Here is a 22,960-nt window from a genome sequence, read left to right as displayed (position 1 = left end):
GAATACATATTCTATTGGAGGAGGGGGGCGCCGAATTGAGGATCTTGCTGGCCACGGAAGAGCCTCCAAATCGCCCAGACAGTTCATACAGACGTTTACCATGTGTAGAGGAGCATTGCCGTGCTGAAAAATGGCACCTCGGTATTGTTACATAAACGGTAACACGTGAAGACGGAGAATGCCCGTGACATACGCCTGTACCGTCAGAGTCCTTTAGGCGGCTATCCGGTGACATGAAGTCTTACCAGATGTCTGCTCATACCTTGATGCCAAGAGTAACACGACTGTTCCTCTCCAGAGCCCTGGAAGTATGGACCTCTCCCCATGTCACCTCCGACGGTCACACGAGGTAGTGCAGAGCCGTCATTGATCACTGAATGCGGTGTGACGCCATTTACCAGTAGTCCGGTCACAGCATCACTCCAAACGCAGATGTTCGTGTTGTGGCGTTACCGGCAGCCTATGCATGGAACAGTAATACGCTAGTCCGTATGCTGCTGGTCTCCGATCTATGGTGCAACGTGATACACAATATTGCAGGGAGTCTATTACCTGTTGCTGGATGCCAGGCACAGATCTGAAGGGGTTGCACAATACGGCGATCCTCCATTGTAGTCGTCAGACCTTGACAACGAATATGCCTTCCCTTTCTAACGTCAGTTCATCCACCAGTCCTAATACCTCTCGCTTCCCACGCCCGGGTTCCCGGGTTCGATTCCCGGCGGGGTCAGGGATTTTCTTTGCCTCGTGATGGCTGGGTGTTGTGTGATGTCCTTAGGTTAGTTAGGTTTAAGTTCTAGGGGACTGATGACCATAGATGTTAAGTCCCATAGTGCTCAGAGCCATTTGAACCATTTGAAGTCCTAATACCTTTTTCGGTGTGACCAGATTCCAGTAATCATCTTCTGTCCTAAATTATTTAAATTGGGACAAAGTGAAGAAGGCCTAGCAGAATTAATTTGTACTTAACTTTTCGACGTTGTTGAAGTTCTGGCCGGTGTCTTCCAGGCTGCTGTTGCTGTTTCGTGAGCAAGTTTATAAAAATAGGTTGTGGTAAGAGGTTTGACTCCTGTCTTTAAATAAAAAGTTTTGGCCATGGTGTCATTTTCCATCATATGGTTTATTTCCAAATTCTGATACACTTCCAGTACTGGTTACAATATTCATATGCATTAGTGACGACAGCAGTCCCTAGAGCGACCCTCAAAATACGTCCACTTCCTACCATCCGTGCTGGCCGGAGTGGCCGAGCGGTTCTAGGCGCTACAGTCTGGAACCGCGCGACCGCTACGGTCGCAGGTTCGAATCCTGCCTTGGGCATGGATGTGTGTGATGGCCTTAGGTTAGTTAGGTTTACGTAGTTCTAAGTTCTAGGGGACTGATGACATTAGCAGTTAAGTCCCATAGTGCTCAGAGCCATTTGAACCATTTTTTTAGTATGACGTTATATATGACAATGCCTTCTGGGTGCTTTACATTTTTTTGTCTGGTAGTATACTTAGAAAAAATTACTAAGTTATGTTTTCCCTGATATGCACAGGCAATTGCTGGATGTACTCAGCTGGTGCAGTGAGAATATTCAGATTTTTAAATGTTTCCTTACAATGAGTCTGCCGGCTGCTTCTAAATATTACTCTTGCGGCCCTTTTCTGCAGAACGAAAATTATGTGGTGTTTTGTGCTTAAGATCCCCAAAAAAGAATCCCACAACTAAGAACTGAGTGTAAATAGGAACAGTTTGTCACCACAAGACAGTGGCTGTTACAAATGAAGGCGGAATTCAAAGAGCATAACATGTTGACGACCGATATTTTTCCGACTACCGACAAAGAAAATATCCCTGCTCGAGCGGTTGGGTACTTCTTTCACAAACCCGCTCCCACCAGGGTGGTGGTGCTCCAGATTCCGCCGCCTATCCATCCAGATTTAACGTTTCCCGTGGTTTCCATAATGTTTTAAGGCAAATTCAGGGACGATAACTTTGTGAAGAAAACCGTCTACCACTTCCCTCCAATACAAACATCAAATGCGTCTCTAAAAACCACACTGTCGACGGGGTGTTAATCGTAAACTTCTTTCAGAAAGTCGCCTTAACGCTTGCGCTCTTCTCACTGACTACGACGAGATCATACATCGCAATTGAAGCTCTGATAACTCCTCTCAGAATTGAATCCCGAATTTAACAAATACTCCTCCAACAAAGCGTTTCTATCGACCTGGAAAACGTAGATGTCTGCTTCTAAATAAAGCGGATTTTGATTCGCAGTGCTTCTGAATGGCGTGCGCAAGGAGTCTTCAACCTTCACTGCCCGCAACGCAGCAGCTGTAAATAGCCGCGTCAAGTATTGAGCAATTCGACACTTGTGACTGAGCGAGGAGTCCTGGAGGGGCGTTGAGAAATTTATATCCGGGAGGCCTACCGCTGTTCTAATTACGACCGCCTTGCCATTTGACCGCATGACTGCGAAGCGAGTGTCCTGCGCTTCTGCTGCCTAACGACTTCAAGCTAATGGTCTTTCATTACGTGGCGGCTACTGGCCTCGTGTCCGGAGTATTATGATTGCCGTTCATGCAGTACCAAGTAGTACATAAAGTGTAATACGTGGGGGCGCAGCAAACCGATGCCTTTCCGAGAGTGTTATCTAGAACTCATGATTTTGTTGAGTAGAATAGGTGCACCAGTAACATGGTCTGCCCCCAATCGAGACCATATGAAAGAATGCAGACATAATAGCACCCAAATCCTATGAACAAGCATAAAGAAATGAACAGTAACATGCTCTGCCCCCAATCGAGGCCATATGAAAGAATGCAGACATAATAGCAGCCAAATCCTATGAACAAGCTTAAAGAAATGAAAACGCTCAGGTAAACAGCGATAGAAAATGCTTTTGACGTGGGGTTAATTGATAGGTTTAATGCAGCAATTAGATACAGAGACGAACAAAACAAGAGAAATCCGCAGAAATACAGTCATGTCATGCCATGTAAGGGAATTATCTCACATAAATTGACGAGGTTATTCAGTAAGAACGGGATGAAAATTGTATTCAGGACGGACGAAAACCAGGATCATAGGGTAAACTGTAACACTGGTACACAAGGAAACGGCATGGGGAAAGCGGGAGTTCGTGAAATAAAGTGTCAGCAATAAGAAATGAGTTATGTGGTCCAAACGGGAGGAAACTTTAAAATAAGAGTTAAAGAGCGTAATAATAAAGAGAACGGGTCATCGGCGGTGGCTAAGTGCCTGAGGAATGAGGAGAGTTCGTTGGGTAGCATCATAGACAGCATGAAACTATTGCAGACTAAAGGAAAAGGTTGGTTGTGATCAAATTTAGGAGAGACGAGATTTTGTGCCGTTTAAGAGAGCAGTGCGTCAACGCGGCAAACGACAAGACATAAGTGTCCTCGGGACCTTTTTGTGCCGAGTTTAGCGTCGTCCTCCTTGAGAAACGGACAACAACTTATTCTCCTTAGGGTCATTAAGTTTTAATGTTTCCTGTTGACCGTTCTACGGGATGCAGACATTGCTACGTCGGTGCAGTATTGGAGTTAAGCACTTGCAAGGACTTGACACATAATGTTCAAAAATTTAACCGTAGACTGTAGCATCGTTGGGGGCATGTGGTGTACGTAACTAGATAGTAGTTTCTTTGGTAGGTGCAACTTCCTTCATTTTACAGCTGAGCTTTGTGCGGGTAATATGCGGCACTACGAAATGTTCAAGGAAGAGAGTTACGTTTGACAGTGTAGGTGTGCTGCTGGCTTCTTGGTTATGTTGTACCACAAGGCAATAAAGAGATTTATACGGTTTTCAGTATGTGTAATCAGTACTGCGGCATCCGATTCATATTGTCTTGTGTTATAGCACTCGATAATTGGATAATATAGTCCCGAAAAATGTTGTGGTAAGTATATAGGCCGTCTGACAATTGATGTTCAGCTTTTTCAGTAGTAATACGAATATAACTTCATAAGGCGAAGGTCGTCTCCCAACCTTCTTATGTTGATCCAGGTTTACAGTGGTTCCTAATGTTATATTTCTTCTTCTTTCTTTTTAAATAATTTTTTACCCTTTTAGCCAATAAATATACATATATTTTCCTCAAGTAACGTTATTCATAACATATTGTTTAATATCTTCATCATCAACAACAGCGACGACAACAACAACAACAACATCTTCCAGCGTGTCCAAAAAAAACAGACACCACACATTCATATAAACAACAACTTCAATAATAATAATAATATCAGAACCCCAATACTGAAACGTACCGGTATTATTAATTATATGGTTCAAATGGCCCTAAGCAGTTTGGGACTAAACGTCTGTCATCAGTCCCCTAGACTTAGAACTACTTAAACCTAACTAACCTAAGGACATCACACACATCCATGCCCGAGGCAGGATTCGAACTTGCGACCGTAGCAGCAGCGCGTTTCCGGACTGAAGCGCCTAGGAACGCTCGGCCACAGCGGCTTGCTGATAATTACATAATGTATCAGATTCCAAGAACATTGTAAACACGACCTATCACACAGTGTGAATATAATTACACTTTCGCTGCTTGAGAGGGACCCCATGAAAAACGAGTGTCGTAGGACAGTTTTGTAGAAACTTTTGTAAGGACCTACAGAAGAGAAATAACAGTTCAATTAGCGATGTCATTTTAAGGCGAGTGTCCAAACAAAATGAAGCAAATTGCAAATATTGTATTTCTTAAGCCTACAGTAGTTATATTATTACAAATGTGACATTGTACTTTACAGAAATAAAAACTTTAACCCACAGAAGATGACACATTGGTGTCGAAAGATGTGTGGGGAAATATAAAAATAAACTAGTTTGTGTTTGCATAAGGTTGATTTCCAAAACAACCCAGTTTTTAAATCGCAAACACGGAAGAACGAAAAGAGGAACTTCATACCTTAGTAAAATGACTATAACAGTACACTTGAGTTTCTCCTAGAATGAATCAACATGCATAACTGAGTGACTTCGACAGATTACCGCCGGCCGGAGTGGCCTTGCGGTTCTAGGCGCTACAGTCTGGAGCCGAGCGACCGCTACGGTCGCAGGTTCGAATCCTGCCTCGGGCATGGATGTGTGTGATGTCCTTAGGTTAGTTAGGTTTAATTAGTTCTAAGTTCTAGGGGACTGATGACCTCAGATGTTGAGTCCCATAGTGCTCAGAGCCATTTGACAGATTACCTATGGGTTATATATACAGAAGCTAAATCACTCTGATACTGTATAACAATAGCGTAATCCAGTTTGCACTGGAAGAAAAGTAGCCGAAAAATCTAGTATTAAAAGAGTAGTCAAACAAGGAATTCCAGTCTTACACAGATTCATACCAAATCTCGAGCGCGAATTCAAGTCCCTAGATTGGATGGGGAAGAAAGAAAAGCCAGGTGAGATTTATATATCAGATTTTACTGATTACAGAATGCCGAGGTGAACTACATGAAATGTTATAACAACTTAACGGGGCGAGCAAGTTTGCTGAAGTGAGGATAAATGGAGTTGCGGTTCCCGCTTGCATACACAGAGCAGCGTGGATATTAATGCCCGAACAAAAAGCACGAGGAAAATAGTATTGTACGTTGTCATTTGATATGAAAGACGATATTTCTCTCTATTTAAACAGAAATATCTTTCATTCTTGTAGCATTCCTATCCTCATTCCCGGCGGGGTCAGGGTTCAAATGGTTCAAATGGCTCTGAGCACTATAGGACTTAACTTCTGAGGTCATCAGTCCCCTAGAACTTAGAACTACTTAAACCTAACGAACCTAAGGACATCACAGACATCCATGCCCGAGGTAGGATTCGAACCTGCGACCGTAGCAGCATCGCGGTTCCAGACTGTAGCGCTTAGAACCGCTCGGCCACCCCGGCCGGCCCGGGGTCAGGGATTTTCACCTGCCTCGAGATGACTGGGTGTTTGTGTTGTCCTCATCATTTCATCATCATTCATGAAAGTGGCGAGATTAGACTGAGCAAAGGTTGGGAGTTTGTACGGGAATCCTATCCTCATAGTTTACTCGCAGACTCGTCCTATACGCCTGTCCATGACAATATGGATAAAGTTATCCAGAGGTATGGGGCTTTGCCTTTTTCCTACGTTTTTGTGATGTTGAGACCAAGGAATGGGACGGGGAACAGCTACCAAAGAGAACTGTCGCTAAGAGAATTTTCACGTACACCGCTCTGCAATGGGCAGCATCGTAAAAGGCGACGAAGCGTATGAGTCGTTTCAGGGAGACATTTCAGAAATTGACGGAATCTGCAATCGATAGAGAGAAACGACGAAAACAAACCTTTCGTGTTCCGCACGATTAGAGGTAACAGCCTTGGAACCGTCTATTTGAATCAGCTATTCAGCTGAAACAGAAAGGCCGTTTTCTTATTCTCAGAACTGTTTTTTCGCATTCTGTTTGTCACGCTCTCTCGACAGTGTCTACATGTGTGTCTACACTCTACGGGCCAGTGCGTGGTTGAGGGTGCTTTTTTGTGCTGTATATTAGGGTTTTTCCCATTTAATTCACAGATAAAGCATGGATGAATGACTTCTTGTACGCTCTGTGACAATTATTATTATTCTTGTGATTTTAACTGCACAATCTCTACGGGTTAGAGCAGTCGGAAACTGGAGAAACACAGTTATTGAAATTTCATAAGCAATATCAAACAGGAAACACTTCCTATTATCCTGCGAAATTCTATTGGTCACGAACCGACTTTCGGCTTCTTGGACCATCGCCTTGTGACAACTGAATTTCTCTAACACAGATAAAGTGAACTGCGATTTACACAGATATTGTTTATCCAGAAGATAGAAAGGATACAAAAATTATAATGTGTAGAGTGTTTAAATAGGAAAGTATTACATTTTCTTACGACACGCAGAAATAGCTACATTAACTAAATGTACATAAATGTTTTATGTGAACATACATTTGACAACCGATTATAAAGTTGCATATATAATTTTAATCTAATATTTGTAACTAAAAGTTAATTTAAAACGTAAAAATGAAATTGAATTTGGTTAATTTTTTGTTTTTTTATTTGTCGGTTACCAGTATTTCGAGCGGGATAAAATTTTTGCTTTTCTACATGTCATCATTCTTCTGTCTATTGTATCTTCCATGGAGGTATACCTCCATGGTATCTTCTGTATAAATAACATCTGTGCAAGTTGCATGTGATTTTATCTGTGTTTGAGACGTTCAGTTGTTGCACGGCGATGGCCGAAGGAGCCGAAAGCCGGTTCGTGACCATATAAATATAATTGGTGAATGACATAAGGAGCCACAAATACTTTCTAAATGCTTTATTTTAGTGCCCTAACCGAGATACCATGCCCATCTTCAGGTGGATAACATTTTCGTTACATAGATGTTTTGATCAACAGCATGTCCTCTGCTCCACACTGTGCAAGAATATTTGAGGATTGAATGCCACTTTAGTTGTTGTTTCATAGATAAAAATACCCCGAAATGCTTGCATTTTTTATGTATAAGATTCAAAAATATCCAACATGGATAGAATAACATACACGTATAAATATAATTGTTCAGAACATCATGAAGGGTTTCCTGTTTTATATTGCTGTCACGTTCTGGCAAGCACCTATGGAAAATTGAGTAAATTTTGTAAGGAAATTCTCGGGAGATGCATGACTTCTTTCATAGGGAGTCTGCCAGTTAACTATTTTGAACATTTCTGTTGTACTCTCTCGTGAGCTAGAAAGCCTGTGAGCTATCGCTACGCCTTGTTTTTGTAAACCCTCGATACCTTATGTTGATACGATCTTAAATATATTCCATATACTTCCACAGTATTCAAGCGAATTGTTTTCAAATGTTCAAATGTGTGTGAAATCTTATGGGACTTAATTGCTAAGGTCATCAGTCCTTAAGCTTACACACTACTTAACCTAAATTATCCTAAGGACAAACAAACACACACACACACACACACACACACACACACACACACACACACACACACACACCCATGCCCGAGGGAGGACTCGAACCTCCGCCGGGACCAGCCGCACAGTCCATGACTGCACCGCCTGAGACCGCTCGGCTAATCCCGCGCGGCAAGCGTATTGTTTGCAGTCTGTTTTCTAGACAGACTTCACTTTCAAGAACGTCCCAATGTACGTATCATAGTTGTACAATGTTTTTATCAGCACCTCACTCTACGCGGTAATTTTACGTCATATTTCTACACAGAGTTACTCCTAGAATGTTGTATGACGTGACGTCTACACATTATACATTTCCCAAACTGCGCAACTTTTTAATTCTGCTTATTAAGACCAACTTTTGCTCAAAGTTGCACAGTGTGTCGCATTCAAACAGCTCACATTACAGTAAATAACCCCTCACATTACAGTAAATAAGATAACAAAATTGCACAATATGCTAGAGCACCTCAAACAATTTATATTCCCGCGTCGGCAGAGAGCAGCGTGATCGCACTAAGTAAAAATGGCGACTCCACAGCAGCGCGCGTAAGCAGTAGTGTGGTTTACAAAAACAAAATCGCCGCTTACTCTGCAGATAAATTATCGAAGGATTTATGGATGTTATTGAGCTGTGTGAGAACAGCGCCGGCCGGGGTGGCCCAGCGGTTCTAGGCGCTACAGTCTGGAACCGCGCGACCGCTACGGTCGCAGGTTTGAGTCCTGCCTCGGGCATGGATGTTTGGGAAGGGAGTGATAGAGGGTTGTAGCCTCTCCCCGATGTTATTCAATCTGTATATTGAGCAAGCAGGAAACATAAAGATTCGGAGTAGGAATTAAAATCCACGGAGAAGAAATAAAAACTTTGAGGTTCGCCGATGACATTGTAATTCTGTCAGAGACAGCAAAGGACTTGGAAGAGCAGTTGAACTGAATGGATAGTGTCTTGAAGGGAGGATATAAGATGAACATCAACAAAAGCAAAACGAGGATAATGGAATGTAGTCGAATTAAGTCTGGTGATGCTGAGGGAATTAGATTAGGAAATGAGACATTTAAAGTAGTAAATGAGTTTTGCTATTTGGGGAGCAAAATAACTGATGATGGTCGAAGTAGAGAGGATATAAAATGTAGACTGGCAATGGCAAGGAAAGCGTTTCTGAAGAAGAGAAATTTGTTAACATCGAGTATAGATTTAAGTGTCAGGAAGTCGTTTCTGAAAGTATTTGTATGGAGTGTAGCCATGTATGGAAGTGAAACGTGGACGATAAATAGTTTGGACAAGAAGAGAATAGAAGCTTTCGAAATGTGGTGCTACAGAAGAATGCTGAAGATTAGATGGGTAGATCACATAACTAATGAAGAGGTATTGAACAGGATTGGGGAGAAGAGAGGTTTGTGGCACAACTTGACTAGAAGAAGGGATCGGTTGGTAGGACACGTTCTGAGGCATCAAGGAATCACAAATTTAGCATTGGAGGGCAGCGTGGAGGGTAAAAATCGTGGAGGGAGACCAAGATATGAATACACTAAGCAGATTCAGAAGGATGTAGGTTGCAGTAGGTACTGGGAGATGAAGTAGCTTGCGCAGGATAGAGTAGCATGGAGAGCTGCATCAAACTAGTCTCAGGATTGAAGACCACAACAACAACAACAACAACAACAACAACAACAACAACAAGTTCTAGGGGACTGATGACCTCAGAACTTAAGTCCCTTAGTGCTCAGAGCCATTTGAACTTTTTTTTTTTTTTTTTGTGAGATTAGCTCTGTGCACTATGGGACTTAACATCTGAGGTCATCAGTCCCCTAGACCTGAGAACTACTTAAACCTAACTAACCTAAGGACATCACACACATCCATGCCCGAGGCAGTATTCGAACCTGCGACCGTAGCGGTCGCGCGGGAACCCACTATAAGAGCACCAACAGCTTGGCCACTGTTGTGAGCGCGATATCTGAAACGTGCCACTGCACACGTGCCGTTCGTGGTCAGCTACAACAGCGCCACATCCCGGCTCGTATAGCATCTGCATTTATGTTCGTCCAAGCATTCCTCGCGGCGTTCGCATATTTTTGTTCAGCCCCTGTAGCATCATATCTTTCTGCGCCCGTGTTGGTGCGTATGCACTACCTAGTGAACGTCCGGCACACGGTTATGAACACGCGTCCCACCTTGAATGCTGAGATAGCCTTTCTTGACTCTTTTATTGCGCATTAAGCCTCCTTCCTGCAGTCACTGGTGTTGCCGCTTGCGCTGTGGAGGCCAGTGCGAGCAACCGGAGGTGACGCCTGTCCCGTTAAGACGCTACGAGTGTCGTTGCGTGGCTTCACACCACGAATGGCTTCTCTCTGGGCCTGGGAGCGACGGGGCGCTGCCCCTGATTTAGCACGACCCGTCGCTTTGTATTAACGTCCTCGGCCTACTGGCGCTCTATACCGTGCTGTCGCACGCCATAGGGTACGAATTTTAGATTTAGATCCCGTAAATGACCTGAATACCATGTAAACATAATTATTTATTTCTAATTTCTGCTAGCAGTCACTTTTTTATTTTGTGTTTAATCTAACATTATACAACGCGTTTCGAACATGTTCTCTTCATGTTCAGGCGTTTATACATACATACATACATACAGAGAAATGTTACTTAAAAATAAACAGTCTTAAACTAGATGAATCTAGAACTCTTTGTCCATTGTTTGTTACTGTAGCGGCTGGTGTGGCATTTGGGGGGGGGGGGAGGAGGGGCGCAGTGGATGGCTAGAAATCGAAATCAGTGTTGTCTTCTGATGAATTCCTTCCTTGTGGTTGATTATGTATGATATCACAGCCTGTATAGGATGCAGATAGATCTGCATCAGTTATGTGTTGCGAAAATAGTGTGAAAGGCTTTTATATGACAGTTGATCACTTAGACTTCATCATCTTGCTGCTTCACTTGCAGCACTGGTGTAACGCGGAGCTGTTTATTTTTAAGTAACATATCACTATATGTATGTATGTATGTATGTAATGTATGTACAGGGTGTTTCAAAATGACCGGTATATTTGAAACGGCAATAAAAACTAAACGAGCAGCGATAGAAATACACCGTTTGTTGCAATATGCTTGGGGCAACAGTACATTTTCAGGCGGACAAACCTTCGAAATTACAGTAGTTACAACTTTCAACAACAGATGGCGCTGCGGTCTGGGAAACTCTATAGTACGATATTTTCCACATATCCACCATGCGAAGCAATAATATGGCGTAGTCTCTGAATGAAATTAACCGAAACCTTTGACAACGTGTCTGGCGGAATGGCTTCACATGCAGATGAGATGTACTGCTTCAGCTGTTCAATTGTTTCTGGATTCTGGCGGTACACCTGGTCTTTCAAGTGTCCCCACAGAAAGAAGTCACAGGCGTTCATGTCTGGCGAATAGGGAGGCCAATCCACGCCACCTCCTGTATGTTTCGGATAGCCCAAAGCAATCACACGATCATCGAAATATTCATTCAGGAAATTAAAGACGTCGGCCGTGCGATGTGGCCGGGCACCATCTTGCATAAACCACGAGGTGTTCGCAGTGTCGTCTAAGGCAGTTTGTACCGCCACAAATTCACGAAGAATGTCCAGATAGCGTGAAGCAGTAATCGTTTCGGATCTGAAAAATGGGCCAATGATTCCTTTGGAAGAAATGGCGGCCCAGACCAGTACTTTTTGAGGATGCAGGGACGATGGGACTGCAACATGGGGCTTTTCGGTTCCCCATATGCGCCAGTTCTGTTTATTGATGAAGCCGTCCAGGTAAAAATAAGCTTCGTCAGTAAACCAAATGCTGCCCACATGCATATCGCCGTCATCAATCCTGTGCACTATATCGTTAGCGAATGTCTCTCGTGCAGCAATGGTAGCGGCGCTGAGGGGTTGCCGCGTTTGAATTTTGTATGGATAGAGGTGTAAACTCTGGCGCATGAGACGATACGTGGACGTTGGCGTCATTTGGACCGCAGCTGCAACACGGCGAACGGAAACTCGAGGCCGCTGTTGGATCACCTGCTGCACTAGCTGCGCGTTGCCCTCTGTGGTTGCTGTACGCGGTCGCCCTACCTTTCCAGCACGTTCATCCGTCACGTTCCCGGTCCGTTGAAATTTTTCAAACAGATCCTTTATTGTATCGCTTTTCGGTCCTTTGGTTACATTAAACCTCCGTTGAAAACTTCGTCTTGTTGCAACAACACTGTGTTCTAGGCGGTGGAATTCCAACACCAGAAAAATCCTCTGTTCTAAGGAATAAACCATGTTGTCTACAGCACACTTGCACGTTGTGAACAGCACACGCTTACAGCAGAAAGACGACGTACAGAATGGCGCACCCACAGACTGCGTTGTCTTCTGTATCTTTCACATCACTTGCAGCGCCATCTGTTGTTGAAAATTGTAACTACTGTAATTTCGAAAGTTTGTCCGCCTGAAAATGAAAATGTACTGTTGTCCCAAGCATATTGCAACAAACGGTGTATTTCTATCGCTGCTCGTTTAGTTTTTATTGCCGTTTCAAATATACCGGTCATTTTTGAAACACCCTGTATGTATAAACGCGTGGCCGGACGGAGTCGCCGAGCGGTTCTAGGCGCTACAGTCTGGAACCGCGTGTCCACTACGGTCGTAGGGTCGAATCCTGCCTCGGGCATGGATGTGTGTGATGTCCTTAGGTTAGTTAGGTTTAAGTAGTTTTAAGTTCTAGGGGACTGATGACCTCCGCAGTTAAGTCCCATAGTGCTCAGAGCCATTTGAACCATTTTTATAAACGCCTGAAGATGGAACAGAACATGTTCGAACCGCACTGTATTATGTTAGATTACACACAAAATAAAAAAGTGACTGTTAGCAGAAATTAGAAATAAATAATTATTCCACACAGCCACGGTTCACAAATATAGCCATTATGGCCGAGAATAACCATGTAAACATATTCTCAGCTCCAATACAAAATACTTTCTTGAGACTGAGAAGCTTATGTGCACGAATCAGCATGGTTTTAGAGAGTATCGCTCGTGCGAAACTCTGCTTGCCCTTTTCTCACATGATATACTGAGAATTGTGGATGAAGGGCAACAGGCAGATTCCATATTTCTAGATTTACGGAATGCATTTGACACGTTGGCCCACTGCAGATTGTTAACGAGAGTGCGAGCATACGGAATAAGTCCACAGATATGTGAGTGCCTCGAGAACTCCTTAAAGTGTTCATTATAGACAAGGACATCACACATATCCATGCCCGAGGCAGGATTCGAACCTGCGACCGTAGCAGTCGTGCGGTTCCAGACTGTAGCGCCTTTAACCGCTCGGCCACCCCGGCCGGCTGCTCAATGTTTATGACATCCTATCTCCTGAACTGTGTGTTGTACAATGATGTAATTTGTTTAACGTTTTAGCGTACGGCTACATCACAAAAATAATATTACAAATATTTCAAATTGCAAAGTAATATCCAGGCCACGAATGTAGTCTACTGATACCTCCGTTGTCACCAGGATACTCTTTTGGATCGCCAGGGAAAGTTCTCAAAGGACATTCTTGAGCTACGTGATGGTTCAAATGGCTCTAAGCACTATGAGACTTAGTATCTGAGGTCATCAGTCTCCTAGACTTAGAACTACTTAAACCTAACTAACCTGAGGACATCACACACATCCATGCCCGAGGCAGGATTCGAACCTGCGACCGTAACAGCAGCGCGGTTCCGTACTGAAGCGTCTAGAACAGCTCGGCCACAACGGTCGGCAACTACGTGATGAACAGTCTGCGTTTCAGCACTACAGCCACAACTTACAGAAGATATTTTCTGCCACTTCACCTTCTACTGTTAATTCTTGTTCGGCTAAGAGCCGACCAGACTGTGTGTTGCATTTAGAACCAGGCGGAGTGGCTGATATGCAGGCATCTTAAGTTGTTCCGTCGCAGCATTAACCTGCCATGTGGGTGTTCTGCAGTCATTAACATCAAAGACGTCGTCAAGAAACACCCTTGCGGCTTCCAGGGATGGGTGACGAGAGCGAAGCCTCTTGATTTGCTCATGCTTGGAATGTCTGAGTGAACAGGGAGGTAAGGATTTTTCTGTAATTTTTTTTGTACTCGCGTGCAAGTGCACTTTCTCACCGCAGAGATGCAGGTGGTGTGTGTCTAAATACGGGTAGCCAGAAAGTAGGTGTAGGACTAATAGTACCAGGTGCAGTGGAATATGTGTATAATTTCTGCAAAATGTGTTGCGAATAGACTTAGCAGTAAAGAAGGAATAAATTGAAACGTCATGCCTGATGCTGAAACTTTTCTGCATCAGCAACGAAAATGTAACAAGCGATGGACTATTTTTCCTTTCGTTATTTTGTGTGCGTGTGTGTATTTGTTGGAAGTCGCGATGTGTTCTCGTGATCAAATACAACACTAGACGAATATAGTCCGGAAAATTTGCACGCTGTTATTTACGCATTATTAAGACATTTACACAGTTTGTCACTTCAGTAACTGACGTATTGTGGTAAATTTTTAAGGTAAGATTATATCTCCTAATCAGCAACTCGTGACAGCATTTTTAATTTTTAAAGTCAGCCAGTAATTCTATGAAATACTGGAAATTAAATTTTTGTCTCTCATGGACGTTAGTGGATAGGCAACCTGCAGCTCGAATTGTGTAAGACAATGATATTTTTAAATCGTTTAGTAATACAGATAATAATTTCGTGCACTATGCACTCTGTCGTAAGGACTGTGATTGCTAATCAAAATAAAAAATAATATTCTGCTTCAGTCACAAGGTGTTTTTCAATTTCAGTCGATACCTGTTTGAACGATCAGATCATGAATGTCACCAGGTCGAAGGGAACTGTTACTCAACTATTTGTAGTGGCAAGCATCGGCGAATTCTTTTAGCAATGTGCGAGGTGCCCTCACGGTATGTCACCGCTTGCACTGTAACAATTTGTTGTTGTATAAAGTGTTTATAGAGGCGTCATATGAACCACTTATTAAAATTGAAAAACAGGGTACTTACAGCGCAGAAAACAGTTTGTCTTCTGCATTCTGACCCGGAAAATCGCATATTTTTACATAAAACAGACAATGTTTGTGTTACAGTGAAATTTCAGTTATCATCAGAGATTTACAGCCGAATAATTTGCAGCAGACATATAGCTGCATACTTTTATGTGAATGTAAATGTAGTGAATTTCTTCGAACGTTTAATTCGCAAGAAACATCTTAAATTTCACATGATTGTTCATTATAACCTGATTCATGGGAAAAGGGCCTTTAAGTTACTGTAAATATTATTTTTCACATTAAAAACATAAGTTAAAATACCTAGTATTACGGAAAAATTTACTTAATGGTAGTTTCCAGCCTATTAAAATATACTTGTATGTTAAATCAGCTAATTTCGATGCTATATAACTCGGAAACGATGTAACGTATCCAATGTTTTTCGAACAATTATTTTTCAGCACCACTTCCCTTGCGACGCCCTTACAAACTTTTCTTACCATCCTCTATAAATGCCAAAATGTAGGGAAGCATTATGTATACCTTATTTCCAGAATGACTACAGAAGGTGCTTTATAAATAAATAAAAGCGAAATGTAAATACGTTTTAACTGTAAGCTTAAAACAGAAAAACCGATAATAATTGATACTTAACAGCTGCCGCGGAAGATGGCTATGTAAACAAAAACTGAAGTTTAGACGGGTCGATCACGTAAAAAATGCCGGCCGATGTGTCCGAGCGGTTCTAGGCGCTTCAGTCTGGAATCGCGCGACCGCTACGGTCGCAGGTTCGAATCCTGCCTCGGGCATGGATGTGTGTGATGTCCTTAGGTTAGTTAGGTTTAAGTAGTTCTAAGTTCTAGGGGACTGATGACCTCAGATGTGTTCAGAGCCATTTGAACCATTTTGAAGGTAACTAATGTGGAGGTAGTGAATAGAACTGGGGAGAGGAGAAATTTGTGGCAATCGATTGGTTGGTAGGACACATTCTGAGACCTCAAGGGGACGACTTAGTACAGCAGAAAATGGTGGGTGTAAAAGTCATAGAGGGAGACCTAGCGATGAATACAGTAAGCAGAATCAGAAGTATGAAAGTTGCAGTAGTTACTCGGAGATGAAGAGCTCGCACGGAATAGAGTCACAAGGAGAGCTGCATCTAACTAGTCTTCGGGCTGAAGACCACAACAACAGTGTAGTCGTACTTGCAGCTACAATTAGTGTGGACGATGGTCTATGCAAACCTAGCTTAAGGGAGACTCTTTTTTTGTCGTTGGATACCTTGAATTGTTTCGCAGCCCTGATATTTCTCCCTGTTGACTGGATCTACGGCTCACGATCAGTGGACGGATGAATGCGTGAACGAAAGAACTCTTGAACGACTGACTTTCGCAGGGGAAAGTGAAACACTCGTTGTTATGAACGCTGTCACAGTGATGTGGTCGCCTTACAGTAGTTATTTTCATTTCTTTGATTGCCTCCCACCCCCCCCCCCCCCCCTCCCCCCTGCTCCTCCATCTTCCAGTCACCTTGAACTGCTCTGTCGCTGACACGAGGATTAGGCGGTGAATTTGTCACTCGCCGCGCTCGCAAAACTCGCTTTCCGATGCGCCCAGCTCTCGAAAGCTTAATTAATATTTGATTTAACGCGTACATTGTCCGGACGTGGAAACAGTAATTATACCATTTGCCGCGTCAGTCGAAGGGTTACGCAATTACGCGCTGCCACCGGAATCGGCATAGAGATTCTGTCTGCGATGCAGTATCGAGAGGACAGTCGAAGCTTGAAGCAGCGCCGCTCTTTCGACTCCATTGCGATGATCGATCGACAGAGCCTAACTGGAAACTGCGCCTTTTTCGCACACTACAGCTAATTGTTCCAGCAATCACAAAGCCTTTTAAGCGGATAGTTTGATGAACGGTAGCAAATAGTAATAAGTCTGACAGGAAATATAATTAAAACCGCTTGTCGTGTAACACAATACATTGACTATGAAATAATGTTCTGAACCAGCACTCGGAGTCATTAACACGAGAAATCGGTGACATGAGAATGTTCATATATAGGGAAACGTTTGAAGGAATATAAATATCCATTAGCTTCACTTCAATTTATTTACAAAATAAAAAAAAATATTATGAAACGTCTAATTTGACTCACCGTCAGTAAAATGTGCGCCAATTTAATAAATAAATACTGTTTCTGATCTACAGGGAGGTCGGAAACAATGTTAAAAGCTTGTAAAGGTGTTGCAGACGAGGTGGTGCTGAAAAATAATAGTTTATGAAAAAAATTTGATCCGTTGCGCCGTTCCCGAATTATTAGGCGTGAAATTAGCGTATCAGGTCGTTGCGCGCGCAAATTCAAGCAGTTGCACGCGCTAAAATGCGGCAATGCACAGATATTTGTGGGTCCGCGAGTTACCACTTGTTCAAATGCTCATTACCAGTTAAAATGCGCTTTTTGTCGTAAGTGATAAATTTAAACTAGATGAGCGAAAGCTAAATTTTTTCTGTTTGAGGGAACCAAACGAGGAACCTATTTAGCGACACTGTACTGGAAAGCTGCTTGAATTTGCGCGCTCAACGTCCTGACTGTTTAATTTCATTGCTATATAACTTGGAAACGATGTAACGTGTGTAATGTTTCTGGAGCAATTATTTTTCAGCACTACTTCCCTTGCGCCGCCCTTGCAAACTTTTCGGACCGTCCTCTATAAATGCCAAAATGTAAAGAAGTATTATGTATACTTTATCTCCAGAATGACCACAGAAGGTGCTTTAAAAACAGAAACGAAAAGTATGTGGTGAAAAATACACTATAACTGTACGCTTAAAACAGAAAAACCCGTAATAATTGATACTTAACAGCTGCCGTGGAAAACAGCTATGTAAACAAAAACTGAATATATGCAGAAGGAAATGCAAGAAAGATGTAAGAGCAAAAATCGCACAAAGCAAAAGTGGTTTCTATAAAAATGAACAGCGGCTATCATCCAGAAATTTAAGTCTAGAGTGCACAAAAATTTTCACGAAACCTCTGGCTGGAATACAGCTCTGTACTGATATGAAATGTGGACAACGGCGAGGGTAGAAATGAGGTAAGTCGTTGAATAATGCTGTTAAAGGATATTGTTTAACATTACACGAATTGGGCGAGTACAAATGGTTGGGTGACGTATTAAGATGTGAGCCATTGCCGAAAAATATAGTTGAAGTCGCGGTTGAAAATATTGTTGTCATCTCCAGATATAAGTGTACAGGGCAAACCGTAATTACTAGCGAAAACTTACACTGGTTAAAGTATATGTAACAGGAATAATAACGTTCCGTTACTCAAGAGACGAATGAGTGATTGCGATGCACCACAGACTTCAGAATAAAATATTGTCCTAGTTAGCACAAGCGTATTTAAAATGTAAACGTTCCTATTTAGTACCTGTGTACTTGTCACTGAACATCCGCCGGCCGGAGTGGCCGTGCGGTTCTAGGCGCTACAGTCTGGAGCCGAGCGACCGCTACGGTCGCAGGTTCGAATCTTGCCCTGGGCATGGATGTGTGTGATGTCCTTAGGTTAGTTAGGTTTAATTAGTTCTAAGTTCTAGGCGACTGATGACCTCAGAAGTTAAGTCGCATAGTGCTCAGAGCCATTTGAACTGAATATCCGTTATGGTTGGGGGCATGATCCTTTGTAAGGCCTAGAAAAAGCGTTCGACAAAGGAAACTGGTGCGAGAGTATCGGAATTCCGAAAAAATAGGCTCAAGCTACAGGGAAAGGCGGATAATGTACAATACACTGCAGAACCAAGACCGGACAAAAAGAATGGAAGATAAAAAAAGAAGTGCTGGGATGTAGTCTTTTGCCCCGAGCTATTCAACCTTCAAGTCAAACACACACGCACACACAAAAGTAAGCTCCAAGAGTGGGATTAAAACTGAGGGTTGAAAAGATATCAGTTACATGATTCGCTAATGACATTGCTATTCTCAGTGAAAGTGAGGAAGAATAAAAGTATGTGCTGATTGTAATGAAATGTCTAACGAGTGCAGAATACGGACTCAAGAGCCAACCGAAGACAGACGAAAGTATTTAAAAACAACAGAAATGAAAACAGCGAGAAACTTAACATGAGAATTGGGGATCACGAAGTAGATGAAGTTGAGGAATTCACCTACCCCGAAAGTAAAATAACCCGTGACGAACGAAGCAAGGAGAACATAAAAAGCCGGTTAACACAGGAAAGTTTCCTGGCCAGTGACGTTGTTAGTAAGAAACGGAGGAAGAAACGTGCGATTGGAGCGCAGCGTTATATGGTAGTGACTCATGGACTGTAGGGAAAATGGAGAAGAAGAGAATCGAAGCGTTTGATATGTGGCGCAATCAAAGGATGTTGAAAATTAGGTGGACTTATAAGGTAAGAAAGGTGGAAGGTATTTGCAGAAACGGCGAAGAATGGAACGTATGGGAAACACTGAGAAGAAGAAGGGACATGATGGTTTGGAATGTGTTAAGACGTCAGGGAATAACTATCATGGTACTAGGAGCTGTAGAAGGTAAACATTGTAGGGAAGACATAGATTGGACGCTATGCGCAGCTGCAGTGCGGCCGCTGGGCGTGGCAGGGCAGGCTCGCCCTAAAGGGCAGGTCCCCTTTAGGCTGCACGCGCAGCCGGCCGGAGGACAGTCTGCAACAACGCTCCCTATTACCTCGCCCTTCAGCCCTTCACCTGACAAGCGCTGCCCTTCCCCTCGTCTATGACAACCCTCACGAACGTAAACCTCACAAGAAATTGGAGAAATGATGCCGAAAAGCAGTACCTTTGATTCCACTGTTAAAGCCGAAAACCTATTGAATCGTCCTTCTGGTCGCTGTCTGCACAAAACTCTGTAAAATTCCTATTATTTGTTAAGATCCATCTGCCCGATAGAACCTTTTGCAACTAAACTGCCGGCCGGAGTGGCCGAGCGGTTCTAGGCGCTACAGTCTGGAACCGCACGACCGCTGCGGTCGCCGGTTCGAATCCTGCCTCGGGCATGGTTGTGATGTCCTTAGGTTAGTTAGGTTTAAGTAGTTCTAAGTTCTAGGGGACTGATGACCACAGCAGTTAAGTCCCATAGTGCTCAGAGCCATTTTGCAACTAAATTCAGTTAGATTTTCGAATTCAATATGATTCTGGCAGCTTAACCAACGCTCTTCATTGCTTGATAAAATATCGGATCACTTCTGTATCCTCGTCTGGTAGCTCGACCACCTAGTGCGAGAGTTTTAGTTTGGCGCTACTTCGAAGACTTGCGCGTCGATGAAAATGAGATGAAATTATGACGGCAATACAAACACCCAGAGCCGAACCGAAGAAAACTTCCGACCCGGCCAGGAATCGAACCCGAGACCCGAGGTTCTAGAGGGAGCACTACTGCGAAGGTGAGTAACTTAGAAATTAATATCCTCGGAGTAGTGAAACAACTTAAATCCCTTAATAAAAGCAAGTCATCTGGTCCAACCGGTATACCAATTAGCTTCCTTTCAGAGTATGCTGAAGCATTACCTCCATACTCAACAATCATATATAACCGTTCGCTCGACGAAAGATCCATACCCAAGGACTAGAAAGTTGCACAGGTCACACGAATATTCAAGAAAGGTAGTAAGAGTGACCCACTTAATTACAGGCCCATATCATAAACGTCGATATGCAGCAGGATTCTGGAACATATATTGTGTTCGAACCTTATGAATTACCTTGAAGAAAACGGTCTATTGACGCACACTCAACATGGGGTCTACTGACACACAGTCAACATAGTTTTAGAAAACATCGTTCTTGTGAAACACAACTAGCTCTTAATTCGCATGAAGTGTTGAGTCCTGTTGACAAGGGATTTTAGATCGATTCCGTATTTCTGGATTTCCAGAAAGTTTTTGACACTGTACTACACAAGCGTCTTAAAGTGAAATTGCGTGTTTACAAAATATTGTCTCAATTATGTGACTGGATTTGTGACTTCTTGTCAGAGAGATCACAGTTCATAGCAATTGACGGAAAGTCATCGAGTAAAACAGAAGTGATTTCTGGCGTTCCCCATGGTAGTGTTATAGCCCCTTTGCTGTTCCTTATCTATATGAACGATTTGGGAGACAATCTGAGCAGCCGTCTCAGGTTGTTTGCAGATGACGCTGTCGTTTATCGACTAACAAAGTCATCAGAAGATCAAAACAAATTGCAAAACGATTTATAAAAGATATTTGAATGGTGCGAAAGTAATCAGTTGACCCTAAATGACGTATAGTGTGAGGTAATCCACATGAGTTCTAAAAGGAATCCGTTAAACTTCGGTTACACGATAAATCAGTCAGATACAAAGGCCGTAAATTCAGCTAAATACCTAGGAATTACAATTACGAATAACTTAATCTGGAAGGAACACACAGAAAATGTTGTGGGGAAGGCTAACCAAAGACTGCGTTTTATTGGCAGGACACTTAGAAAAAGTAGCAGATCTGCTAAGGAGACTGCGTACACTGCGCTTGTCCGTCCTCTTTTTAGAATACTGCTGCGCGGTGTGGGATACTTACCAGATAGGACTGACGGAGTACATCGAAGAAGTTCAAAGAAAGGCAGCACGTTTTGTATTATGGCGAAATATGGGAGAGAGTGTCACTGAAATGATTGATACAGGATTTGGGCTGGACATCATTAAAAGAAAGGCGTTTTTCGTTGCAACGGAATCTTCTCACGAAATTTCAATCATCAACTCTCTCTCCGAATGCGAAAATATTTTGTTGACACCGACCTACATAGGGAGAAACGTTCATCTCGATAAAATAAGGGAAATCAGAGCTCGTACGGAAAAATATAGGTGTTCGTTCTTTCCGCGCGCTAAGCGAGGTTGGAATAATAGAGAATTGTGAAGGTGGTTCGGTGAACCCTCTATCAGGTACTTAAATGTGATTTGCAGAGTATTCATGTAGACGTAGATGTTCAGTGTGGCCTCCAGCGAACGCGCTTCATACATTAGTCGATAGTCGGATTGTCCAATACTTTTGCGAACAAGTTGGAAGCAACTTAATAGATTCACTGCTACGCTATGCTGCGTTATAGATAATTAAACAAAAAAAAAAGGGCAGATGAGGCCACCTTGAAGGTCTTGCAACTTGTGGGTGCACTGTCTAATACTTACAGCTGCAGGAGCTGCAGTACCGTATACTCTTGACCAAAGAAAACCAAGCGGCAAGGTTGTGACTGAATTGCACCTGTCCGAACGGAGAGTTCAAACCGCCTTTTGTTGCTGTGTTACCGCCATTTCGACTCGACACTTACTGGGCACTGAAGAATGAACGGCAAACGGACGAACGAACAACTTGCACCAGCGAATCGAGACCCCTGTCTATGACAACATGAACCGGCAACTTACAGCTGGCATCAAGGTAAACTTATAAATTAAAATTCACAACAGGTTCCTGTCTTCCTTCATGTAGCAGATACTGTCTTACAAAACTGGATGAATCTGTTCGGAAAATCCATTACTACAATCGATCGTTCATGCCGCTTCCGACTTTCGCGACTGATGGTTGACGTAAAAGAGCTGAAAGCATTCACCTTCGTCTCTTCTTTTCTATCTCCCCATCTAATAGCTAACCAGCCTTTCACTTAGACTTTTCGTTCTTACTTCTGTTCAGCAGTCAGATCTTTGCTTTACTTTTGAACACTTCCCATATTGTGTACCGAATTACGAAATGTAATATTTGCTAGTATTTAATTGTTTGTGTGCTATTTCTGACGCGTCATTATTTATTCCGTTGTTTCCAATTCCAAAGAAAGCAGATGCTGATGGGTGTATTACTGAATTATTAGTTGAATAAGTCATGGTTGCAAAATACTAACACATATTCTGTAAAGAAGAATGGAAAACCGTTAGAAGCCGACCTCGGCGACGATCAGTTT

Source organism: Schistocerca serialis, chromosome 1, assembly GCF_023864345.2.
Source record: "Schistocerca serialis cubense isolate TAMUIC-IGC-003099 chromosome 1, iqSchSeri2.2, whole genome shotgun sequence".
Taxonomy (NCBI): Eukaryota; Metazoa; Arthropoda; class Insecta; order Orthoptera; family Acrididae; genus Schistocerca; species Schistocerca serialis.
This window is presented reverse-complemented; position numbering follows the sequence as displayed.